This window comes from Lissotriton vulgaris, chromosome 5 (genome assembly GCF_964263255.1).
Source record: "Lissotriton vulgaris chromosome 5, aLisVul1.2, whole genome shotgun sequence".
Taxonomy (NCBI): Eukaryota; Metazoa; Chordata; class Amphibia; order Caudata; family Salamandridae; genus Lissotriton; species Lissotriton vulgaris.
The window spans coordinates 1639252197-1639273813 of NC_141693.1; the positions used below are offsets into that span (position 1 = coordinate 1639252197).

Consider the following 21617-nt stretch of genomic DNA (forward strand, 5'->3'; position numbering starts at 1 on the left):
GAGGTGCCTTTCCGGAGGCTGTGAGCCTATTGGCTAGTGGATGCGCAAATTTCTCGATCTTGGGCGACCTAAACCTCCACTTCGATAGGTTAGAGTCTCCGGCCATTAGTGGTTTTTTGGCTGACCTGGAGGCCCTGCAGTTGATCCAGCTTGTCTCTCAGCCTACACACGTGGCCGGCCACACTCTTGATCCGTTTTTTACGACTCTCTCGGATGTCCAGATTGTGGCGGTTGATCCTGTGATATGGTCTGACCACTATCTGGTGTCTGCTTGGCTTCCCCTCCCTGCTAATCCCACTATTCCTCCTCCTTTGCGGATACCTCGACGCCACTGGAACAAACTTAGGTTAGAGGACCTTCACCGCATCATGGATGCTGAGCCTCTAGGTCCTCTGCTGAATGCTACCTCGGGCTATGACCGGTTCTGTAACTGGATTACCAGGGCGCTGGACGCCCTGGTACCTATCATCTCCAGTAAGTCCAGTCCCCGGCAGGCTAGCCCCTGGTATGACAGTGCGTTGCGTGCAATGAAGTCCTCTTGTAGACGGGCAGAAAGGGAGTGGCGTAAGACGTATGATGCCGTTAAGAAATCCATCTACCCGGCCTTAGTTAAGCTCTACCATTGAGCTATATGTAGGGCCCGGGCGGCGTTTTACGCAGCGGAATTCCGAAATAGCCTCAATCCCACCAAAACCATCTTTAAAACCATAAAAGACCTGATGGCAAAGAGAGTTCCTCCGCAGTTGGACAGTTCCATCTCCCACTGCGAAGCCCTAGCCACTTTCTTTCTGGACAAAGTTAAAAAAATCTACCAGGCGTTTCCGAGCACACTGCCACCAGTGATTCCCTGGAGCGGCTCCAGTAGCTGCCCATCGCTGCATTCCCTTCCCACTCTTTCTAATGAGGAGTTTGCTAAGTGGGCCCTGCGAGTCAAGTCTGGCTCGCCTGCAGACCCGGTAAGATCTGCCCTTTTCAGAGATGTTGCTTTTGAGGGACGCACAGTAGTGTGTTCTCTGATTAACCTCTCCCTGACTTCCGGCCTGGTCCCTGCCAAGTGGAAGCAAGCGGTGGTTTCCCCGATCCTAAAAAAACCATCTCTGGATCCGCTGAGACCAGAAAACTACCGCCCTATATCTTTGCTCCCTTGGCCGGCCAAGGTCATGGAGGCCCATGTAAATCTGGCCCTCACGGAGCATATGACCCAAGTTAGAGTCCTGGATCCCACGCAGAATGGGTTTCGTGCTGGCCACAGCACTGAGACGGCCCTTCTGGCAATGGTTGAGCATTTGCGGACTTTGCTCGATGCAGGTCAAACGGCAGCGCTTATTTTATTAGACCTGAGCGCTGCCTTTGACACTGTTTCCCATCGCATCCTTCTACACCGCCTGCAGGACATTGGCATCTGTGGTTCAGCTCTGCAGTGGTTCCGCTCCTTCCTTAGTGATCGCTCCTTCTGCGTTGCCACCCCTCCATTTCAGTCCAAGTACCATCCTTTGGACCTGGGGGTCCCTCAGGGCTCCTCGCTGAGTCCCACGCTTTTTAACCTGTACGTGCAGCCGCTGGCTGAGGTCGCCAGGCAATGGGGCCTAACCATGGTCTCCTACGCTGACGACACTCAGTTGGCGGTTACGATCAGCGGGGATGCCAAGCAGGATGCCCTCAGGTTCCGAAGTGGACTGAGAGAGGTGGCCAGCTGGATGAACAACAACTGTCTCCAGCTGAACGCGACAAAAACGGAGGTGATGATCGTTGGAAGGGAAGCGGACCACTGGGGGGACGGATGGTGGCCTCCTGAGCTGGGATCAGCGCCGGCCCCTGTCCTGGAACTCAGGAATCTGGGAGTATGGCTTGACCACACGTTAAGCTTTGTGACTCACACGAAGAGAGTGGCGGCCTGCTGTTTTGGAGTATTACGTGGGCTAAGACCCCTGCTCAGATTTTTTGATGCTCCTACAAGACAGCTGGTCATTCAAGCAATGATTATCTCTCGGCTGGACTACGCCAGTTCACTCCTTTTAGGAGCGAACCAAGCCGAGATCCTTCGTTTACAGCGAGTCCAGAACGCTGCGGCTAGGGCGGTGGTTGGTTTGCCCCGAACCTGCCCCACCTCTAACACTCTGCGGTCCCTGCACTGGCTCCCGATAAGCAAGCGAATTCAATTCAAGGCTCTTTGCCTGGTTTTTAAAATTCTTCGAGAGTTGGCACCTGTGATACTTAACAAACTGCTCTCTCCCTACGTTCCTACCCGCTCACTCCGATCCCTTGGACAATCCTTGGTGGTTGTCCCCCATTTTAGACTTAGTCGGATGGGGGGTTGCTCCTTCCGCGTGAAAGCTGCAACCCTCTGGAATGCGCTCCCCTTGGAAATCCGCCTCTTGGATGATTTAATATCCTTTCGTAGGGCTCTGAAAACCTTCCTGTTTTAATTGTTCCCTGTTTTAAATGCTTCTGCTTTTCTGTTACTGGATTTAGTGTTATGTTGTGTTTACCTTTCCCTGCGCCAGGACGCTCCTTCGCTGGAGCAGCTGTGCGCATTAAAAATGCAAATAACATAACATAACATAACAAAACAACGACGAAACCCGACACCAAAAGACACCTATTCACCCGGCTTCCCTGGGTGAGGTAACTCGAGTACTCTGCTGCACCCGTGAGTATGGGCTCTAGAACCCCCTAGTTTTAAAGGGGTTTTCTCCAAGTCCTCTTCTAAGTGTCCTTTATCTTTAAAATTTCAACCGCGACTTTCCCCATAGAAGGTAATGTTGATTCGCGGCTGTGTTCACACACTGCACACGTCCCCTGTGGGTCCCCTGTGTCACTACCTTGGGTGGTTCCTGGTGGCCCCAGCGGTTCTAAATGCTCTAGGCTTTGTCTTTATGCCAGTCATTGTTCTTATACCACTTTCTTAATACATGGTTTGGTACGCCTCTAGGGCGCAACGTACATTGTGCTAATTTACTGTGTGTGATTAAGTTTACTGATGTACTTTTGCCTCTAGGCTCATAAAGACACTACTGGGATGTGTTTATAATAAATACATATATTTTAAATATATACCTGGTGTGGTTCTCTTTTCATTTGGTCATTTACGAGATTATAGACTGGTAAAACAAGCTGTTTTACATAAGTATGGGCAAATTTTGCGAATTCGCGAATTTGCGAATTCGCAATCGCAAAATTTGCAAATTCGTGTGAATTTGCGGATTTTTTGTTTTTGCGTGTTCACACGTATTTGTGCTTGTTTCCTCAATCTCGACCACCCGTTGTTGAAGTTCAACAATATCCTGTGAAATCCCCCCGAGTTTGGTAGTAAGTTCCTGTAGGGAAGATTGTACTTTGCTTTTGTCCTCCCTCAATTGAAGGTAATGTTCCTGCGCTTCAGCCCGTATTATGTCTAGTGGAGAGGAGTCAGTCGCTTCTTGCCTTTGTCTTTGTACCTCTTTAGAAGCACTCAGATGTTTACCCATCTCTGGGTTGGCTAAAGAAGGTGTCATTGCAGAAGAAAAGTCCCCGGGAGAGGGGAGGGTGGCGTCTGTCACTGAAGTAGCTACAATTGCATTAGGTTGTAGAGTTTCATCTTCCAATATTGCTGAGTCAGCCCCGAATTCTTGCATCGAGAGCTGTGCTTGATCGGTTAACCCATCCAATGACTGGTTAGGTGAGACGGTTGGGGCACTGCTTTCCAAGGCAATAGGACTGGCGGTAGTGCAGGGTACTTCTATAATAGGCATAGTTTCTGTAGGACTGGCCCCTGATAGTCTCAGTGTCATATTTTTAACTAAGCCTTTCGCTTCAATCCATTTTCTCAATGGACTTTTGTCCAGAAGAATCTTCTTGGAAATTTGATTATTGTTTGCGATGGGCCGGTTTAATATGGCTCCAGCCTTGCCACCTTTCTTTGCCCTGGGCTTGCTTTTGTGTTTACGACCTATTTTTGCTCATGATTTTGTCGTGTTATCTGTGTGGTCGTCCTTCTCCCCCTTCTCACCCAGCTCATCTTCTGTCTCAGCGTCATAATCCTCAAAGGAGCCTTGTTCGATAAATTCAATAGACTCGGTGTGCTCCATAAGTTCGATGGGTTCGATAGGCACCACACTTTCCTCTGCTAGCCCGTCTGTCTCGACTGCGAGGTCAGGAGTAGCTGGTTCAATAGAAGGTGATAAACCCGTGATGTGAGCACTCACTCCTCCTGTCGAGATCTGTGCGTCTGTTCTTATATCAGAACACAAGTTATCCACTATTTCAACCCTTTCGGCAGTGACTGGCGCGCCAGTCTGTATCAATGACTGCTCTATTGAGGAGCTATTGTGTATCCCTTCCAAACCCACAGGGGTGTTGTAGCTATATGAAATTAATCGTTTGCGCCCCACTGTATCAGATGTTTTTTCAGTCTCTAGAGCCTGAGGCGCACAGTTTGTTTCACCCCTAGTCGGCCCCCCCTTCCTGCCATTGATTTAGCCACCGTCTTGGATATAACTTTAGTTACAGTCTGACCAGGTTTCTTAATGTGCGTGCCCGGGGGTAAATTAAATGGTCTCTGTACCTGTTTGCCGATGTTGCCACTCTCCTGGTACAGTTCTCCCATCGCGTTAGGCACCGTAGTAGCTCCCATCGGCCCAGCTGACGAAGAAGTCATCCAGTTTCTCTCCCTCTGCGGCGGGGCTTTCATCGTTCTCCAGTGTGGAATTCCCAGCAGCTCCTGTAACCGCGGTGACTGGGGAAAGCGCTGCTGTTGCCGTGGCTTGTGAGATTGCAGCCGGGGGAGTGAGGGGAGGCGCTGCAGCTCCTGCCGGTTGTCTGCTGTTCCGCGTTGTCTGTGGCGGATTCTTCGGAGACATCCTCCTTAGCCACCAGGTGTGTGAAGCACGAACATTGAGACCTAACCAGCCGAGCCCTGAGCTCCCAAGCAGGCCGTGAATCGTCCACCTGAAGAGCCTGGCCGTGTCCGGAAGCCGGAGTATCGATAAGAAACGCCACTGACAGCGCCGCGTCTAAGCTCCAGAAGCCGTTTGTAGGCCTTTCCTCTTTTCGCGAAAAAAACAGTTTTGGAGTTTTTAAAGAAAGAAAAATTGAGATATCTAGGGACTTGGATCACTCATGGGGTGTATCCATGGGTCCAGGGCCAAAGCAAGGCCCTCATTGGCAGACCTTAACCTGAAAAGAAAGTTGCAGCTGCCATTTTGTTTGCCGCTTGGCCTCGGGAAGGGAAAAAAAGTGTCAAAACATTTAGGGGGTCACACTGGTAATGACCCGTTCGATGCGCAATCGCTCTCCTCCCACCTTGCTCAGGGATTTTTCTCTGCAGGGCTCCCAGATCACAGGGCGCACTGGTCTTGGCAAGCATGCAGGTGATGGTGCTCCGTGCTCTAAGGCAGATAGTTTTGGTGTCTCTGGGTGATGTCCCTTGGCCTAGGTCCCCAGTTCTGGTCACAGGCAGAAGTCTTGCAGAGCTTCTTCTCCTCACACAGCCCATCTGACTGGTTGGGAGATGACACATTTTTGGGGACTCAACCTCCTCTTTTTATAGTCCTTTTTCAGACATGAAATGTAATTAAGGGTCTGGGGTCTTTGAAGTTATATGTTCGGGTTCTTCTTTTGTGCACACTTCTTCTGTCATGAAAATGGTCTGTTACAGCAGACACAACTCCAAAGCTGATTGTTCACAACATAATTCTTAGGAGTGACCAGAATTTACACCTGGATGTCAGGCACAATGATATGTGCATCAAAGGGCTAATCGCAGACCCCCAGTCCTACTCCTTATGATTCTCTTATCAGTCCCATCTTCCTTCCTGAGATGTGTTCAGGCCACCTCCTTGTGATCTATCACGCAATCAAAGAGCAGTCTTTTGAGATGTAAAGGGAGTCTGTTCCTTCTCTCCAGTTTTTCCTTACCCAACTGTAAGAAGCTGACTCTGTATACTATACCAAAGTAAGGTATAGTGTGCACAGAGTCCAGTGGATCCCCAGAAGTATATCAAACGCTAAAGTAGAGAATACCTTATTCTCTTTTGTAGTAGTGTGGTTGAGCAGCCAGGCTTCTCAGAGGGTAGAGGTAACATGTGTTGTACATGCTCAGACAAGAAATGATGTCGCACACAAAGACTGAATCGAGACCAATTGTTTGTATAAAAAGGTGCTACTTTGTTATTTTTATTACTAGAACCAAGATGTACTCAGTAGCAGGTGAGTTATACTTTAAATACAGTAATACCTTTCAGGTTTCAGTGTGTACTTGTTTTGCAGGAACATACAAATTACTTTGCAGTCAAGAAAATGAATTGTAAGCTCTTCAAAATACTTATCATTACTTTAAGATTACTTTTAGTTACTTTGAAGTAACTTTTCTAGTGTGGGAGGAAACAAACTCCTAACACAGTTTAACTATTACCGTATGGCAGTAAGCAAGTTCTCTTGGGAGGACACTAAGTTACTTTTGTTGTAGTACAAGACAGTTCAACACAAGAGAACATGGAGGCCAGTGGTTAGCAGGTCGCGGAGGCTCCATCGGTACAGGACGATTTTTGGAATGCTAAAGATATGCTAACAGTCTGTTGACTGCGCAGCAAAGGCAGTGAAGGCAGTGAAGGCCAAGCGGGTTATAAACTGAAGGAGGGGGCTGGAAGTAAGATTATCATTACCTGAAGAAAAAGGCACGGTGCTGTGAGGAGGAGCAGTGTGAGATCCGACGCCGGGAGAACTCTGGAGCATCAGGGACTCTGAATACGCTTGAGCGCTTAGATGTTTCAACGCGCTACAGCAGTGTCCGCAGAGGCACCCTCACAGTGAGTCTGTCTTGTTTTCAGGCTTCTACTGATTCGTTCTTCTTGCCGCTCACCCCCGAGAAAGGCACTGGCGGTGGTGGGGCAGACTTCTTATGGTGTGGCAACAGCTGCGAACGAGTGGGGCAGAGGAGACCGGGAGGAGAGTCGTGTGACACAGGAGGAGGGGGTCACACACTGGTCACGGGCAGCTCTTGAAGTTCGACGTGGGCGTAGAGCGGCGGCCAGCGGCAGCTCAGGTCTCAGAATCCCTCAGGAACAGCTCAGCAGGCTCAGAAGAAACAAGCAAAGTCGAGCTGCTGAAAGGATTAGTTTCTGCACTAAATAGCCACATAAAAAGTGTCAATCTTCACCAGGAAGGCAGAGTGGCTGTAGAGGGAAATTCCTCAGTGAGGTACAGGCAAAAGAGCATAGGGGATACAATAGGCTCCATCACTTAGATGTGCTCTAAGAAGCACAAAAAAACCTGAAATAAAAACCACCAACATATTTAATGCTCCTGATAAGATACCTAAGAGTTCAAAAGCAGCAGCCTCTGCAAGGTGCGCCACAAATGCAAACCTAACAAAGCCAAAGAAAAAAAATAATAATAAAAATGTGAAGTTGACTTAACCAAATCATCCAATTCAACCAATTCAATTTAAGGCAAAACCTATACCCTTGTTAAAAGATTATTTTAGGCTAGTACCCAGCACTCTCATTTTGAAACCAATGAATGGTGTTCCAGATACTCCAGGAAGTCATTTAGAAGGCCCTTCAGCTACCCAGAAGGAGTTCTAAGCCGGAACAAGTTTCAAGTGTTGGAGGGGCAGCTAGAAGGGTCCGAAGCAGAAGGTTCCACAATGTCTAATGTAAGTGATGTAGCAGGGGAAAAAGCACTCTACGTGGGCACTGTGCCCACAGGAGGTAATGTATCAAAGGCAAAACAGAACACGACAAAGGAAGTGGGAAATACCTTTTCTTTCAATGGGAATTTAGGGGATCTACCAACGCATCAACCTGTCCTAAAACTTTCACAATCTTTAAGTGACTAGATGAAGAATGGATTTTTGGTCTCATAACAGAAACCAAGATGAAATTAAGATACGGGAAGACATGCTTGATTCCCTGGCAGCCAGGGCCTCAGCTTTAGAGTCCACAGTGGCAGAACTGACAGTTCAAACTACGGAAAATTAAAAAGAACTCACTAGAATAAAATAACGTGAACTGGGGCTCCAGGAGAAGATAGAGTCCGTTGAGAACTCCCAGAGTACAAATAATCTATGCCTGCTTAAAGTTCTGGCAGGAACGGAGGGGAACACCATTAAAGAGTTTATGGTTAAGTTGAATAAACAATTGACCCTAATTGACTCCACAGAGCAAGATCTTATGACTGATATTCCGAGAGTCCATAGAGATCCATTCAGACTAAACCCAAACAAAACTAGACCTAGGACAATTCTGGTACACTTCTTAACTTATAGCTTGAAGGATGAAATATTAAATAGAGCATTAAAGAAGAGCACACTAAACGCAGAAGGGATAACTTTACAGATAAGGTCAGATATTTTATCGAGAACAGCATCCAGATAGTGGGAGTTAGGGAAGTTACTAGACCCCTTGAGACAGAAAGGTGCAACAGTCCAGCTAAAATTCCCCACAATTTTGAAAGTAATGTTCAATAATAAAATGCTGGTCTTTAAGAGGGTGGAACAAGCAGAATCCTTCTTACAATCAATATCGGGGGTGGCCGGTGAGGTAGCAGTCGGGGAACACATTAGGCTTCTCTGAAATTCCCCTTCCTTTAGTATAGTTTACTTCTTCATGCTGTGAAATCTACACAATTATTATTATTATTTTTTTTTTTAGTTAAAACAACAGACATAGAGTTAACTACCGTCCCGAGAACTGGAGAGGTATGCCTCAAGGCCAGAGTAGGGCCATAAGAGGAAGGTTGGAGGTTCTCCAGGGGGGCACTAGGGTGGGAGAGAGGAGGGGAGGGAGGTGGTCACGGGGTGGGGAGCATAGGGAAAAAAACAAAAAAATAAGTCTGAAGTGCCAAAATAGGTCGTTCAAGAAACACATTTCTCACATTGAGAGAAATGGCACAAGCTATGACTGATCAGGCATTATACCTAAAGGTTCTGTCATGGAACCTGAACGGTCTGAGGGTAAAATAAAGAATGGAGAGAATTCTACAATATTTAAAAGATATTCCTGAACAAATTCTCATTCTTCAGGAGACACACCTTACAGAAAAGGAGATGAGAGATATGTGCAAGACCAAAAAATGGATCCAGGAAGTAATATGTACCACACAGCACCTGACTACGAAGGGAGTGGCTATTCTCATTAAAAACAATCCAGCTCTAGCAGTGGAAGGATTTAAAGCAGACAAGATGGACAGGTGGGTCATAGCAAGATCAGGTTTCATATGTATAAATTTACAGTGGCAGGTTATTATGGACCCAACCTGGATGATCCAGCTCCGCTGCGGGAGTTGCTGGCAGAGTTATTAACTTTTCAGGAGCCATTAATTCTGGCCAGAGATTTTAATCTGGTGCTAGAACCCCTGATGGACAGAACGTACAAGAATAGATCAGTACAGAAATGCAAATTGAGATCTGCTTTAATAAGCGCAATGAAGCAAATGGGATGGATAGATGTAAGAAGAAGAAGAATGGGGAGTAAAAGGAGGTATACTTTCCACAATAAAAAAGATGGCATAAATCTAGATTAGATTTCTTCTTAATCAGTGTGGAGCGGCAAAGCTGGGTGATAGATTTGAAACACATAGGAGGTCACCTATCTGACCACTGGGCAGTATCGCTAGGCTTGAAACTCCCAACTAAGCAGGGTACTAAAAGATGGACACTGGATCGAACCATTTTATTAGAGGAAGAAGCTGTGCAAAAGCTGGCAGTAGAAACAGAGAACTTCTTCTTGACTAATTTAGAGACTACTTCAATAGAAACAGTATGGGGTGCGTACAAAGCCTTCTTGAGAGGCCAGATGACATCCATACAAATTGCTAGGCAAAGGAAATATAGGGCTGAGATTGAAGGAATAGAGGCAAAAATTCAGAACCTAGAGCAAGAACTCTCTGCCCAGAGGCACACAGTCCAGGGGGACATTGATGAGAATGTGTGATCATGTAAGTTAGAACTGACAGGGGTGCTGGATACCAGGTTGAGGAAAAGGTGGGAGGCTAGTAAGCTGGCCCACTTTGAATACAGGGAATCTAGTGGTAAGCTCCTAGCCTGGAAAATCAAACAGGATCTGAGAAAAAAAAATATAAAAGAAGTGCTATGCGAGACCTCTGAAAAACTACTGGTGAATCCTAAAGATATTGAAGAAGCTTTTCACAAGCATTTTGAACAAGTTTATGGGGAAGATGTAACCCTGCAAGATAACTTGATCCGCTCATGACTTGACCAATATTCTCTGTATAAAATCGATGAGGCGAAGTCTAACAACCTTAACAAAATGATCAGCTCCAGTGAAATAATTAAGGCAATTGAGGCTGGGAAAAAGGGCAAGGTGCCGGGACCAGATGGGTTGCCAGCCGAGTTGTATAGAGCTCTATCGGGAGTCCTCGCCCCGGTGATGCAAAAGCTTTTTGCTCATATTTTTGAGAATTGAGGGAAGGTGCCCCCCTCATGGAACGAAGCAACGGTGGTCTTGATTTTAAAACCATCTAAGCCACCAAGCCAATGTGACTCATACAGGCCAATCTCTCTGCTTAATCTTGACTACAAGATCTTTGCCAAGATTTTAGACCTAAATGGTGTCATAGCAGAGTTATTACATAAAGACCAAAAAAAGGCTTTGTTAAAGGTAGGAGCATTCAGGATTTGACAAATTCGGATGGTGCCATAGATATAGCAACACTTCACCAATTGCCACTGGCCATCATTACATTAGACGCCACAAAGGCATTTGACTGTGTGAACTGGGTATATTTAGCTCAGGTATTAGACAGATGCAATCTGGGTGAAAATGTTTGCAGAACAATTCTATCAATTTATCAAAATCCCACAGACAGAATTTTGGTAAATGGTAATCTTTCGGCGGCTGTAACAATCAAAAGAAGGACAAGGCAGGGGTGTCCCCTGTCACCACTGCTTTTTAATCTCTATATAGAGCCACTGGCAGAGAAGTTTAGGGAGCAAGTTAGAATAGCTCCCTTTAAGTTTTGAAACTGAGAAATCCTTATGTGGAGACGACAAAGATGATTTACACATCTGACCCAGTTTAGGCGATCCCAATAATATACAATATAGCTTCGTAATTTGGACAGATTTCAGGTTACAAGATCAATCCGTCAAAAACAGAGTGTATGGTCTGGAGTATAAATGTTCAACTCCCCATTTTGAAAAAGGATATAAGGTATCTGGGTATTAGAATCACGCAAAACATCGATCTCATCACCGATAAAAACCTACGCAGAATAGATATTGTTGACTCCCTAAAAAGCTGGGATTTTCTTCCTTTGACGTTAATAGGCAGAGTCAACTTAGTGAAAATTATGATTTTACCAAAACTTACATTCCTATTTCAGAACATCCCATTAGCATTTAAGGAGGAGGCTCTAAGGAAAATACAAGCCAAAATTAATTCCTTCATCTGGGCCTTCGAAGGCAAAAGAATTTCATGGAAGAAACTACGAAGGAAGAAAAATCAAGGGGGATTACGTGCACCGGACTTAACTCTCTATGTAAGGGTATTCTTATTACGGGCAGAGAAGATGCTCTTGAACCAGCCAGATGACTCAGACATAGGAAACATGCTCAAAGTAATGCTATGGAACATAAAAGGAGGTGACCAAGCCTTTATGTATAAGTTCGGAGACCCACGATTCTTCAAGAAGGTCCGCCTAAAGTCGCTAAGAGATAAAATGACTATCTGGTATAAAATCAGAAAGCTCTTGAAATCTGTTACTATAGTGCTCTGGCTCCCATATGAGATTCCCCAGGATCACCAGAGTGGGCCAAAGATACATTGGCAACTCCATTAAAATCGGCGGCGCTGTAACGCTGGGCTCAACTAATGACGGAGGGCTCCTTGCTACCATGGGAAGAGGTGAACAACATCACAGACAGTAAATTATCAAAATTCAAATATACAAATAAGAAGCTGGAGTCAGGCAACCAGTACAGTGGTGGGTGTCTCACACGATCTGGAGAGGGCACTACATATGAAAAAGCGGAACAAGAAAGAGATAGCAAACTTATACTGGACGATGATAGACATGGCTGACGGAGATTCCACCTTATCTTTCCAGCTTTTGGGAGAATGCTTGCCAGACGAAAGCCCAGAAGAAGTTTGGCAAGTATCTTATGACTGACTACATTCTACAGTATCAGCTGCCAATTTAAAGAGAAATCATCTCTTTTCTCTTCAGAGAGTTTACTGGTCCCCTCTCAGGTTGTCTACATTTTCAAGGTGACCCACCCCCCGCTGCCTGAAGTGTCAGCAGGAAAAAGCTGACGACATCCATATGTTTTTAAGATGCCCAATGATACACAAATTTTGGGGTGCGGTTATTGAAGGTATGAAAGCTATGTTCAGTTTCGACATCCAGGTGAGCAACACTTTGGTATTTTTTGGTATCTTCTCGAATTATGAATCGCTACCTTGAGATGTAAGCAAACTGTCCTTTTATTTAATTCTACTTTCTCGCAGAGAAATCTGCAAATACTGGCTTAAAAGTAGCTCCCCGACTGTCTTAGATCAGGTAAATGCGGTTAAATATACAATAAGACTGAAAAAGCAAGATATATCCTGAGCTAATAGCAAAAGTCAATAAAATTTTCCAAATGAGTCACAGAAAAGATGATCTTCATTTCTTCATTTATTGTGATGTTGTTCTTCTTAATAATATCTAGCCGCCAACACGTGTTTCGTCTTTGGTGGTATAGACCATAGACTTATTCAGGGCTAGAATATCATAATATACATAATCAAGAACAAGCACCATACATGAATAAAATGCAACAACATTGCTTCTAACATATAGCCATAGTGTGATAAAGCAAGCCAAGGAAAAGTGAAAAAACCCTAGGAAAGACCATTTCCAAAGGGTTTGTCCCTTAAATGAAAATAAGGGTCAAACACGTGAGCAACACTGCAGAAGACACCAAATGTAAATGTGTCTAATAAGTAACAGTAGCGTAATAAGAAAAAGTTTTCAAAAACAGTAAGGCAAATTCAGTATTGCCTAAACCATCCACCAATAAGAACAATGCTACCCAAAAAGAAGATAGAAACTCCAGGAAAACCAGAAATAATCAGCCTCACATTGAAAAGAACCAGAGTTTAAGTGTTGTGATATTCAAAGCAACTAATAGCTTGTGTGAAGAGTGAAAAAAGTTCGAAATGAAAAAAACAGTTATAGCAAAACCAACAACTCACCTATTGCTAGACCAACAATTCGCTATTAATAGGTAAGTGACAACGCCGAGTAATGGAACAAATGATCAGGATCTATAGAAAAAGTCAATCAAGGTCAAAAGTATCGAGTTAACAGTAAGAAATTGAAATTAAAAGATCAAAGCTAAAAAACCTCTAGTAATATCAAAAACCACTCACTAAGGGTCTGGAGACTCTCAATTCAGTAATCGTGACTCAAGAGTAAGCTTCAATTCTCAGAAGAGCCCCAAAATGACCTAATATCTGTGAGGTGAGAGAAAAGACAGAATACAAACCCTCACTATGAATATAGTAAATCATGCCTTGATAAACGTCCTTAATACGATGCAAAATTTCGTCCTAATACCCGTCAAGTAAAGGTAATAATAAGGGTCGAGACTGCCAGTGAAAACATCTAGTATGTCCAGAAGCTGAAAATATATCTGATTTACGACATGATGAGCTGCACCATGGAAATACTTATATAGTCACCCGTAATGATATTAATCATTGGTAACAGACATCCAGAAGGGACGCTCTCTCGAAATAATAAAATTAGCATTGGCCTATGTGTGCACCAGTAATACAATAAATTACGGACATGTTCAAAGTTATGTACTCAAATCCCATATCACATTTGGGCTTTAAACATCAGTAAAGCAAAAAATCAAATTAAAAACCCAAAACCGATAGAGCTAATGACACCATCAGTCTCTATTCAGTAGTGCCCAAAATTATAATAACTATATTACGAAAAAAACAAAATGTTGCGGACTCACCATCGGACGCGGTGTGATCCGACACTAACAACCAGAGTCTGTTTACCAATAAACAAAAAATAAGTCTTTTTTGTTTATTGGTAAACATGTTCTACATATTGGATTTCCAACATGGCGATTGTGCTACACGCCGGTTCCTGATTGGAGGGTGTCTGCCATCTGCAAGATGGTGGGCACTGAAGAGTGGGCTTCACCTCACCTCCCCCACCTGAGGCGTGCGCTTCGCAGAGGTGTGCACACCTTCTGGGCTGTTCCACTTTTTCCAGCTAGTTTTCCCACCAAAAAGAGAGTGAGACAGGAAGGAGACTTGCTCCTGATAGCAGGAGAGGCTGTGGATCGCTTTTCAAAGTTGACAAGGCCTTTGAAAATGGCTCTTCCTGACATGGGGGAGGTATGAACCTGACTCTGTTTAATATCTATGTGGCTCCCTTGGCCAATCTTTTAAGGACGTGTGGGTTTATTCCTAACTCCTACGCTGACGATACCCAGCTGCTCTTTCTGTTCGTAAAGTTTACTCCATCAGTCCAGGCTTCCTTCTCCTCAGGCATGAGAACCATCTCACAATGGATGAGGAGAAACCTCCTCCAGTGCAATGTGGGGAAGACAGAGATTATGCTCTTCAGTGAGGCCCAATTAATATGGACTCCTAATTGGTGGCCAACTGATTTGGGTACCTCCCCTGCTCCGAAAACCTGTGTTAAAAATCTTGACGTTCGCCTCGAACATGCCCTTTCTTTGAAGGAGCACGCAGCTCAGCGGGCTGGCTCCTGTTTTCACATGCTGGGTTTGCTGCGCCTAATCCGCCCTCTGCTCCCTTATTCAACCCGGAAGACACTGACCCAGGCACTCATTTTAAGTCATCTGGACTATTGCAATGGTCTACTGGGCTCCGCCAACGAGTCTGCTCTCAACAGACTGCAGGTCGTCCAGAATACGGCGGCCCGCCTGATTCTTAATGCCCTTCTAGAACTGCCTCTCGTCCCCTGCTCTATCAGCTCCACTGGCTCCCTATTCGAGAGCGAGTGAAGTTTAAGGTCTGCTGCATCATACAGAAGGCCCTGTCTAATCTTGGTCCTACCTACCTTGCTGATAAATTTATTCCTTACACACCTCTGAGGTCTCTCCGTTCGGGATCTAAATCCCTACTTGAGGTACCCAGAATCAAGAGGGCCAGATTGGGCCGGAAGTCTCTATCTGATCTGGGTCCCCGTTATTGGAACAAACTTCCATTACACCTGAGACAGTGTTTGGATCATTTTCAATTCAGGAAACAGCCTTCCATACGCTGCCTGTCCAAGAGCGCTTTACATATAAATAAATAAATGATTATGAACACCTCTACACAGGAAAGGCTTTACTTCTGGGCCCAGGGCAGAAGGCTTGTACCCCAGGGGTCCAGAGACGTGTCTTTTTGGTGCCTTCTGGTGGTCACCAGTCAGGAACCCACCAGAGGCTGGTTTGGTTCAGGGGTCTCCTCTAGCAGGGACCCCTGAGTGCAGGGAGTAATACATCTGACACTGGACTCAGTGCAGAATAATTATTCTGAGATGTTTGATACCAAACATCCCAGGATTCAGTAAAGCCATTGTGGTCCTGGAAAACTTGTGATGACCATTTCCAGACCATATACTCAGGATGCCTTTACTTGGCACTTATAATATATATCTAAGAATGGCCTTAGCCATTATAGGGACCTGTCTGCTCATGCAGATAGGTCCTCACACGAGATAAAGGGCACCCTGCCTTAAGGGTGACTTACCTAGGCCTCAGGCAGTGCTGGGCAGGCATGGCACACTGGTATGTGTGCCATGTCGACTCTTCACTTTTAGCTGCACCAAAACACGCAGGCTGCAAAAACAGTGGTGCATGTTTGTGTTAAAAGTTCTCTGAGGGTGGCACAATACATGCTGCAACCCTCTTAGGACTTTCCCTGGCTACCATGCCCTTGGTACCATAGGTACCATTTACAAGGGACTTACAGGTAGGCCAGAGTTGTCCTAATTGTGCAATAAATGGTACAATTTTAGAAAAAGAGCACAGGCCCGGTGAACCTGATTGGCAAAGACCCAGGGCACACAGTCAAATTGCATCAGGTATCTGGTAAAACGTGAGGGGGCAACCATGCATAAAGGGCACTTTCCTACACCAGTTCCCAGGAATGCATCATCACTCAGATTTGTCTGGGGGGATTTCTCTTGCCTTCATGTCTTCACCACGTAGGCCTGGGCCTCCCAAAATGGAACCCAGGGTCCTCCATACAATATACCATTGCAGGCTCACTCAGTGTACGTTCATAGCACACTTTCTGTTCAGCACTATTAACTCTATGGATTGTACCCTTAAATGTACCCTTGCATCTAGCACACACACTCAGTCTGTGCGCACTGTTCAGCACTGATAGCTTTCTATATTTGACGTGGGTGTGCTCTTTACAAATACTTCCTGCCAGCACACACACTCACCGAGTACGCTCTGCACAACTCTTCATCCTTGATGTATTGTATTTCAGATAATCAGAGTCCCAGAACCAGACTCTTAGTACATCAGAACCCAAGTTCTTTAAATCATTGTGGACCCCACAAGCTGAAACAATCTTTTAACCCCTTCCACGTGGGGCTAATTCTCCCGCGGTGCAGGGGGTAGGGGGGCCGCGCCCGGCGCCGCGTTGCTCGTGACAAGCTCAGCTCGTCATGCTGCATAGTGAAGCTGTGCTCATAACGAGCTGAGCTCGTCACGACTCCGCCCACTCAATGGAACGTCCCGCCCAGGAGGGGAATGAGCCCCGCGTGGGCGTTCTTTGGCTGATTTGACGAGCTCAGCTTGTCATGAGCACAGCTCCACTGTGCCTCATGAAAAGAGCGTGGAACGGGTTAGGTTTGCTCAAGGTCTCTTGGTATCCTCATGACAGAACTCACTTTCTGAGGTCATATCTAAGCCCCGACCGAGTACTCCGCTCCGCCAGCTGAGTTTTACCAACTCCGCTCTGAATGTGGCTATTTACAACAAATGTGTTGTTCACGCATTCCATTATAATGCGGTTGTTACAACGACCATGTTGTTTCAACACAAACCATTACATTGCAAGTCATTTCAATGACTTGCAGTTGGGGGCGCACTGGACTTAGGAATACTATTATTTACTATTCCTACTCCAGTTTGTGCAACAGCAGGGAAGGTGTTGGATTGTAAATCCAACACCATTGCGACCCTACAGCAAGTTGTTGAAACGACTTGCGATGTAATGGTACTCCTGGTAACAACGCCGTTGTTGTAACTATCACGTTGTAAAGGAACTGCGTGTGGAGACAGCGATTTAAACGCTGTTTTACCCTCCGTGCGACGCTGGGAAAGTGAAATTGCGGCAAAACTCTGACTCCGTGGTGGAGCAGAGTACCCCCCTCTGCAGAGTCAGCCCCCTGCAAAAACATTTTTTAAAAACCCATTTGCCTTCTCTTCTGTCATCTGCGGGCCGCACTCCTCCTCGTCACGGTGTCTCCTTCTTGCTGTTGTCCTCCTCCTCACGTTCCCCTACGTATTACACCTTGCATGAACTGGGCATTTGCTTCAGTCTTTGGTGAGGCTGTTCCCCAGGCACCTCAAGGTGATGATATCTTTGACTGCCAGTCACCCAAGGATTCCATGACAGCCAAACTGGTAATGTCTGGTAATGTAGCATACATGCATTACGACTCACCACTTTCTCCAAGCCAAAATCTGCGCCCCAAAAATAAGGGTTCACTTATGACCTACTTCTAATGGGCTTTGGGACTTGCAGCCATCCCAGGATAGGTGAGAGCCTGAAATTATCCCCTCTCTGAAGGCCAACCTCCTTGCCCCAAATGATTCTTCCCTTATGAGAACCTGAATGAGGCCCAGCCTTTTTGAACAGTGATGGTGATCCCCTTTTTTTCAAGTTAAGAAGCGTCAGTCCAAGTCTAAGAAGTGGCTCTCTTCACAACATGGGAACATGTTTACTAAACACTGGCAATCCCATCCCCTAGAAAAGGGTAGATCTATGGTCTTAGTGCCTGAGGCCAATGATTGAAAGTAAACACTGTCTTACACAGAAGGTGGACGCTAACCTGTTCTCTTTTCTCCTGAGGGCTGGAAGAGACCATAGCAAGGTCACAGATTACACCTTCAGTGGCTGCCATAGTCATGTAGATGTCTTTGGGTGTCCTATGTTGCAGTATATTTTTGATACTTTTTTTGTCTGTGTTTTAGGGTGACTGTGAGAAATTGCCCTCTTTGTGCCTGGTATGCCCCCACTTTTTGCTGAATTGCTGATGTTGTTTGACTGAGTGTGCCCTGGGCTCCTGCTAATCAGGTACCCAGGGCCTATGTTCCTTCCCTAAAATTGCTTTGAAGCCTAAACCCAATTGGCATCTCTGGCCACAGGTCAGCCCCTGGTAAATGGTACCACAGGTACCCAGGGTGCTCTAACCAGAGAAGGCCTCTAAGTGCTGCAGCACTAATTGTGCCACCCTTAGAGGTCCAGTACCACTACACTCACACACTGCCTTTGCAGGCTGCATGTTTTGGTGCAGAACAAAAGTGGAGTCGAAATGGCACACACATCTGTGTGCCATGCCTACAACCCACTGCCCTGGCCTAGATCAGCCACCCCTCCATCTTTGTGCACTATGCCAGTGGTGAGGGTACAGGTGCATAAGCCCTGCACCCCTACAGTATCAAAGTCCGTTCTTGGGCATTGTAAGTGCAGTGCTGCCATTAAGAGTATATGGTGTTGGGAGTTTGTCATTACAAACTCCACAAAACCATAATGGCTACACTTAAACTGGAAAGTTTGGTATCAAACTTCTCAGCACATTAACCCTTTCGATGCTCATGATGGAACCCAGCCGTCATGAGCTACGGGTGGCCTGTGTGCATGAGGCTGGGTTCCGTCATGACCACGCCCGCGATTGAAATGTCCAGCACAGGGCTGGAATTCCTGCTGCAGGCAAGGTGTTAAACCCATACTGATGCCAGTGTGGGATTTAATGTAAAATGCACAACAGAGAGATGCCCCCTGAAACTGGACTGATTTCTAGTATCCCGACTGAGTGGCTGCTTAGGCTCCCATCAACAGACATGTTTCTGGACCACTGGGACGAGAGCCTGCTGCTCTCGGGGGCCTGAAACAATGCTCTCAGGGACCTGAAACAATGCACATCCTGGAACAAGGTGCCAAGCCTCCTCCCCCAGGATGGGCAGGGTTCACGAAGGTGAAGGTTCAAAGTCATGCCGCCTTTGTGAGCTTCCCAGACCACGTGTTGCTTTCAGCAACAGGTCCCCACTGGTTCTGCCCCCACTTTGGGCAGGAGAACCAGTGGGAAAAACAAGTGAGGGGAATAGGTGTGCCCACCTCTGCCAACTCCACCCCTCAGGTGGGGGAGTTGAGGTGAAGTACAACTCAGAGTCCCCCCCATCTTGAGAATGGGAGGACCCAACCAACCAGGGACAGGCTCCTGCCCCCCTCACACTGGAGGGTGGCACAATAGGGGGTATACACACCCAAGGGAAGAGACCTATTGGTCACTGCCCTCTACCTACCTGTAATACCCCTAAATCTAGTATTTAGGGGGAACCCAGAAACTTGCTTCCCCATATCCAGAAACAAAAAGAAAAGAAGGACCGAACAGCCGTGCAGAGCTAATAAGAGGACGATGCCCACTGACTTGGTCCGAGCCCTACAGGACTGTCTCCATTCGAACCTGGTCCTGCCAAATCCCGGTGTGTCCTGCAGTCAACAACCTAAAAAACCCCGGAGGACTTGCCTGCCTTCACTTCCAAAGACTGCTTCTTCCGTGAACACCGGATTTGTTCAACTGCAACCTCTGACAGCAGCCAGAAACCGCAAATCCCGTCCACTCTGCACCCGCCGTACCTGGACCTAGCTTGGGTAGAAGAACACCACAAGGAGGTCACCTTGGCGATCCTGAACCAAGATCTGGGACCCCTGACCTACCTCAAGCCTCCAGCCGACGCCTGCAGCCTAAATCCAGAAGGCCATAACACTCCCCAGCACACGGCGACGATGTTTAAAATTGGTTCAACAGTGCACAATATCAGCACAATTTATACAAAAGAATTCAGATTCTCTCTCTCTTCTTTTCTGGTTTACTGGTTTACGAGGAAGTACATTGGTTTTTCATTAGTTTATACCTACACAGCCTTGAAAACATTTCGGGTCAAATTACCCTGTATGCGATGAAACACGTGTCGGTTGTTTGAAGATCTGCAAAATAAAAGAAGAAAAGAAGACAGAGAAAATCTTAATTCTTTTGTATAAATTGTGCTGATATTGTGCACTGTTGAACCATTTTTACACATCATAGACGTGTGCTGGGGAGTGTAATTGGATTCAGTAGGCTCAGGCCTTAAATTTTGGGGAGGTTGGTGGTTCTCCCCACCTTGCAGCACCATTAATCAAATAAGTAACTTTGAGATATTTACTGTGGTTTTCTCCTGAGTGGCGCCAGAACACCTAGATAGCATACCACTGTTCGGCCTTTTCTCTATATCCAGAAGGCCCACCTAACCACGACCATGTGCTGGTAAGTAGATTCCACCCGAAAAGACACCCCTGCACCCGCCCCATAGCCTTGTGTGCCCAAACCAACAATGCCTAGCCAACCCCTATGTACCAACTTACCTCTTGAAGAGGTGGTCGCACCCAGGAGTCCTTTGTCTCCCTGCCTGCAATGCTTTTGCAAACAGGGCGCCCTACGTTGAAACTGCACTCTGCACCTGGCCGCTTCAGTGCCGCTGAGGGTGCACCTTTTGTGCTACTTTGTTTCCCCATTTGGCCTGACCTAAACCCTAGGAGCTTTGCTCCCTCAACCCACTGTCCTGCTTGCCAGCAGCCACCAGCTGGAGGCCCCCTATCCGCTATTGGATAACATTGGGCCTCAACACTCTGCACTCGGCCGCCCTAGTGCCGCTGAGGGTGTAACAAGAGTGCATTACTGACACTGGGGGACCCCAGAGTCGCACCCCAGAACCTTAACTCCCACAGTCGATAACTTACCTTTGAACCAATAACCTGCTTTTCATCTATAGGATAACATTGACAATGTTTCGAATAGTAGAGTTTTAAAATCTAAAAATATTCCTTAAAAATCGCACAAATAACCAAAACGTATTTACTTACATGTTTGCTTGAAATCTCCCAGTGCTGAATCTAGATACCCAGCATTGAGTTAGAAAAGTAACGTAAAAAGTAACTTTACTGAAAAAGCCTATTCATTTCAATGTACTGTATTTGCTAAGTATTGCAACCTACTGCATCCCCTGGAAATCAAAAAAAGTACAATTCCTATTGCATTTTCAAACTGTTCTACCTTCAGCAACTTATTACTGTAAAGTATTTAATGCTTACCGGTGCCAGGCTTGCTTGGTTCTAAAAATAAAACATCAGTATATTTTTTTTATACAAAAACAAATTGGTCTAGAGTTCAGTCCTTGAGTGTGTGAATTCATTTGCTGACTTAGTGTGTGCATCAAATTCTTAACACTGTCCTCTGATACTGCCTTACTGCTTGACCACTCTACCACAAATAGAGAGTAAGGTTCTATCTAACTTTATCCTCTGCCTACCTCTGGGGTCACCTGGACTCCATACACACTATACCTCATTTTGGTGTAGTTTATATATAGAGCC

At 46.0% G+C, this 21617-nt stretch overlaps 1 protein-coding gene across 1 annotated transcript in view; it reads left to right on the plus strand.

The window, feature by feature from the left end:
- The window catches only part of LOC147716885 (uncharacterized), a 2312058-nt gene that overhangs the window by 1258925 nt on the left and 1031516 nt on the right, over positions 1-21617 (plus strand). The window lies entirely within an intron of this gene.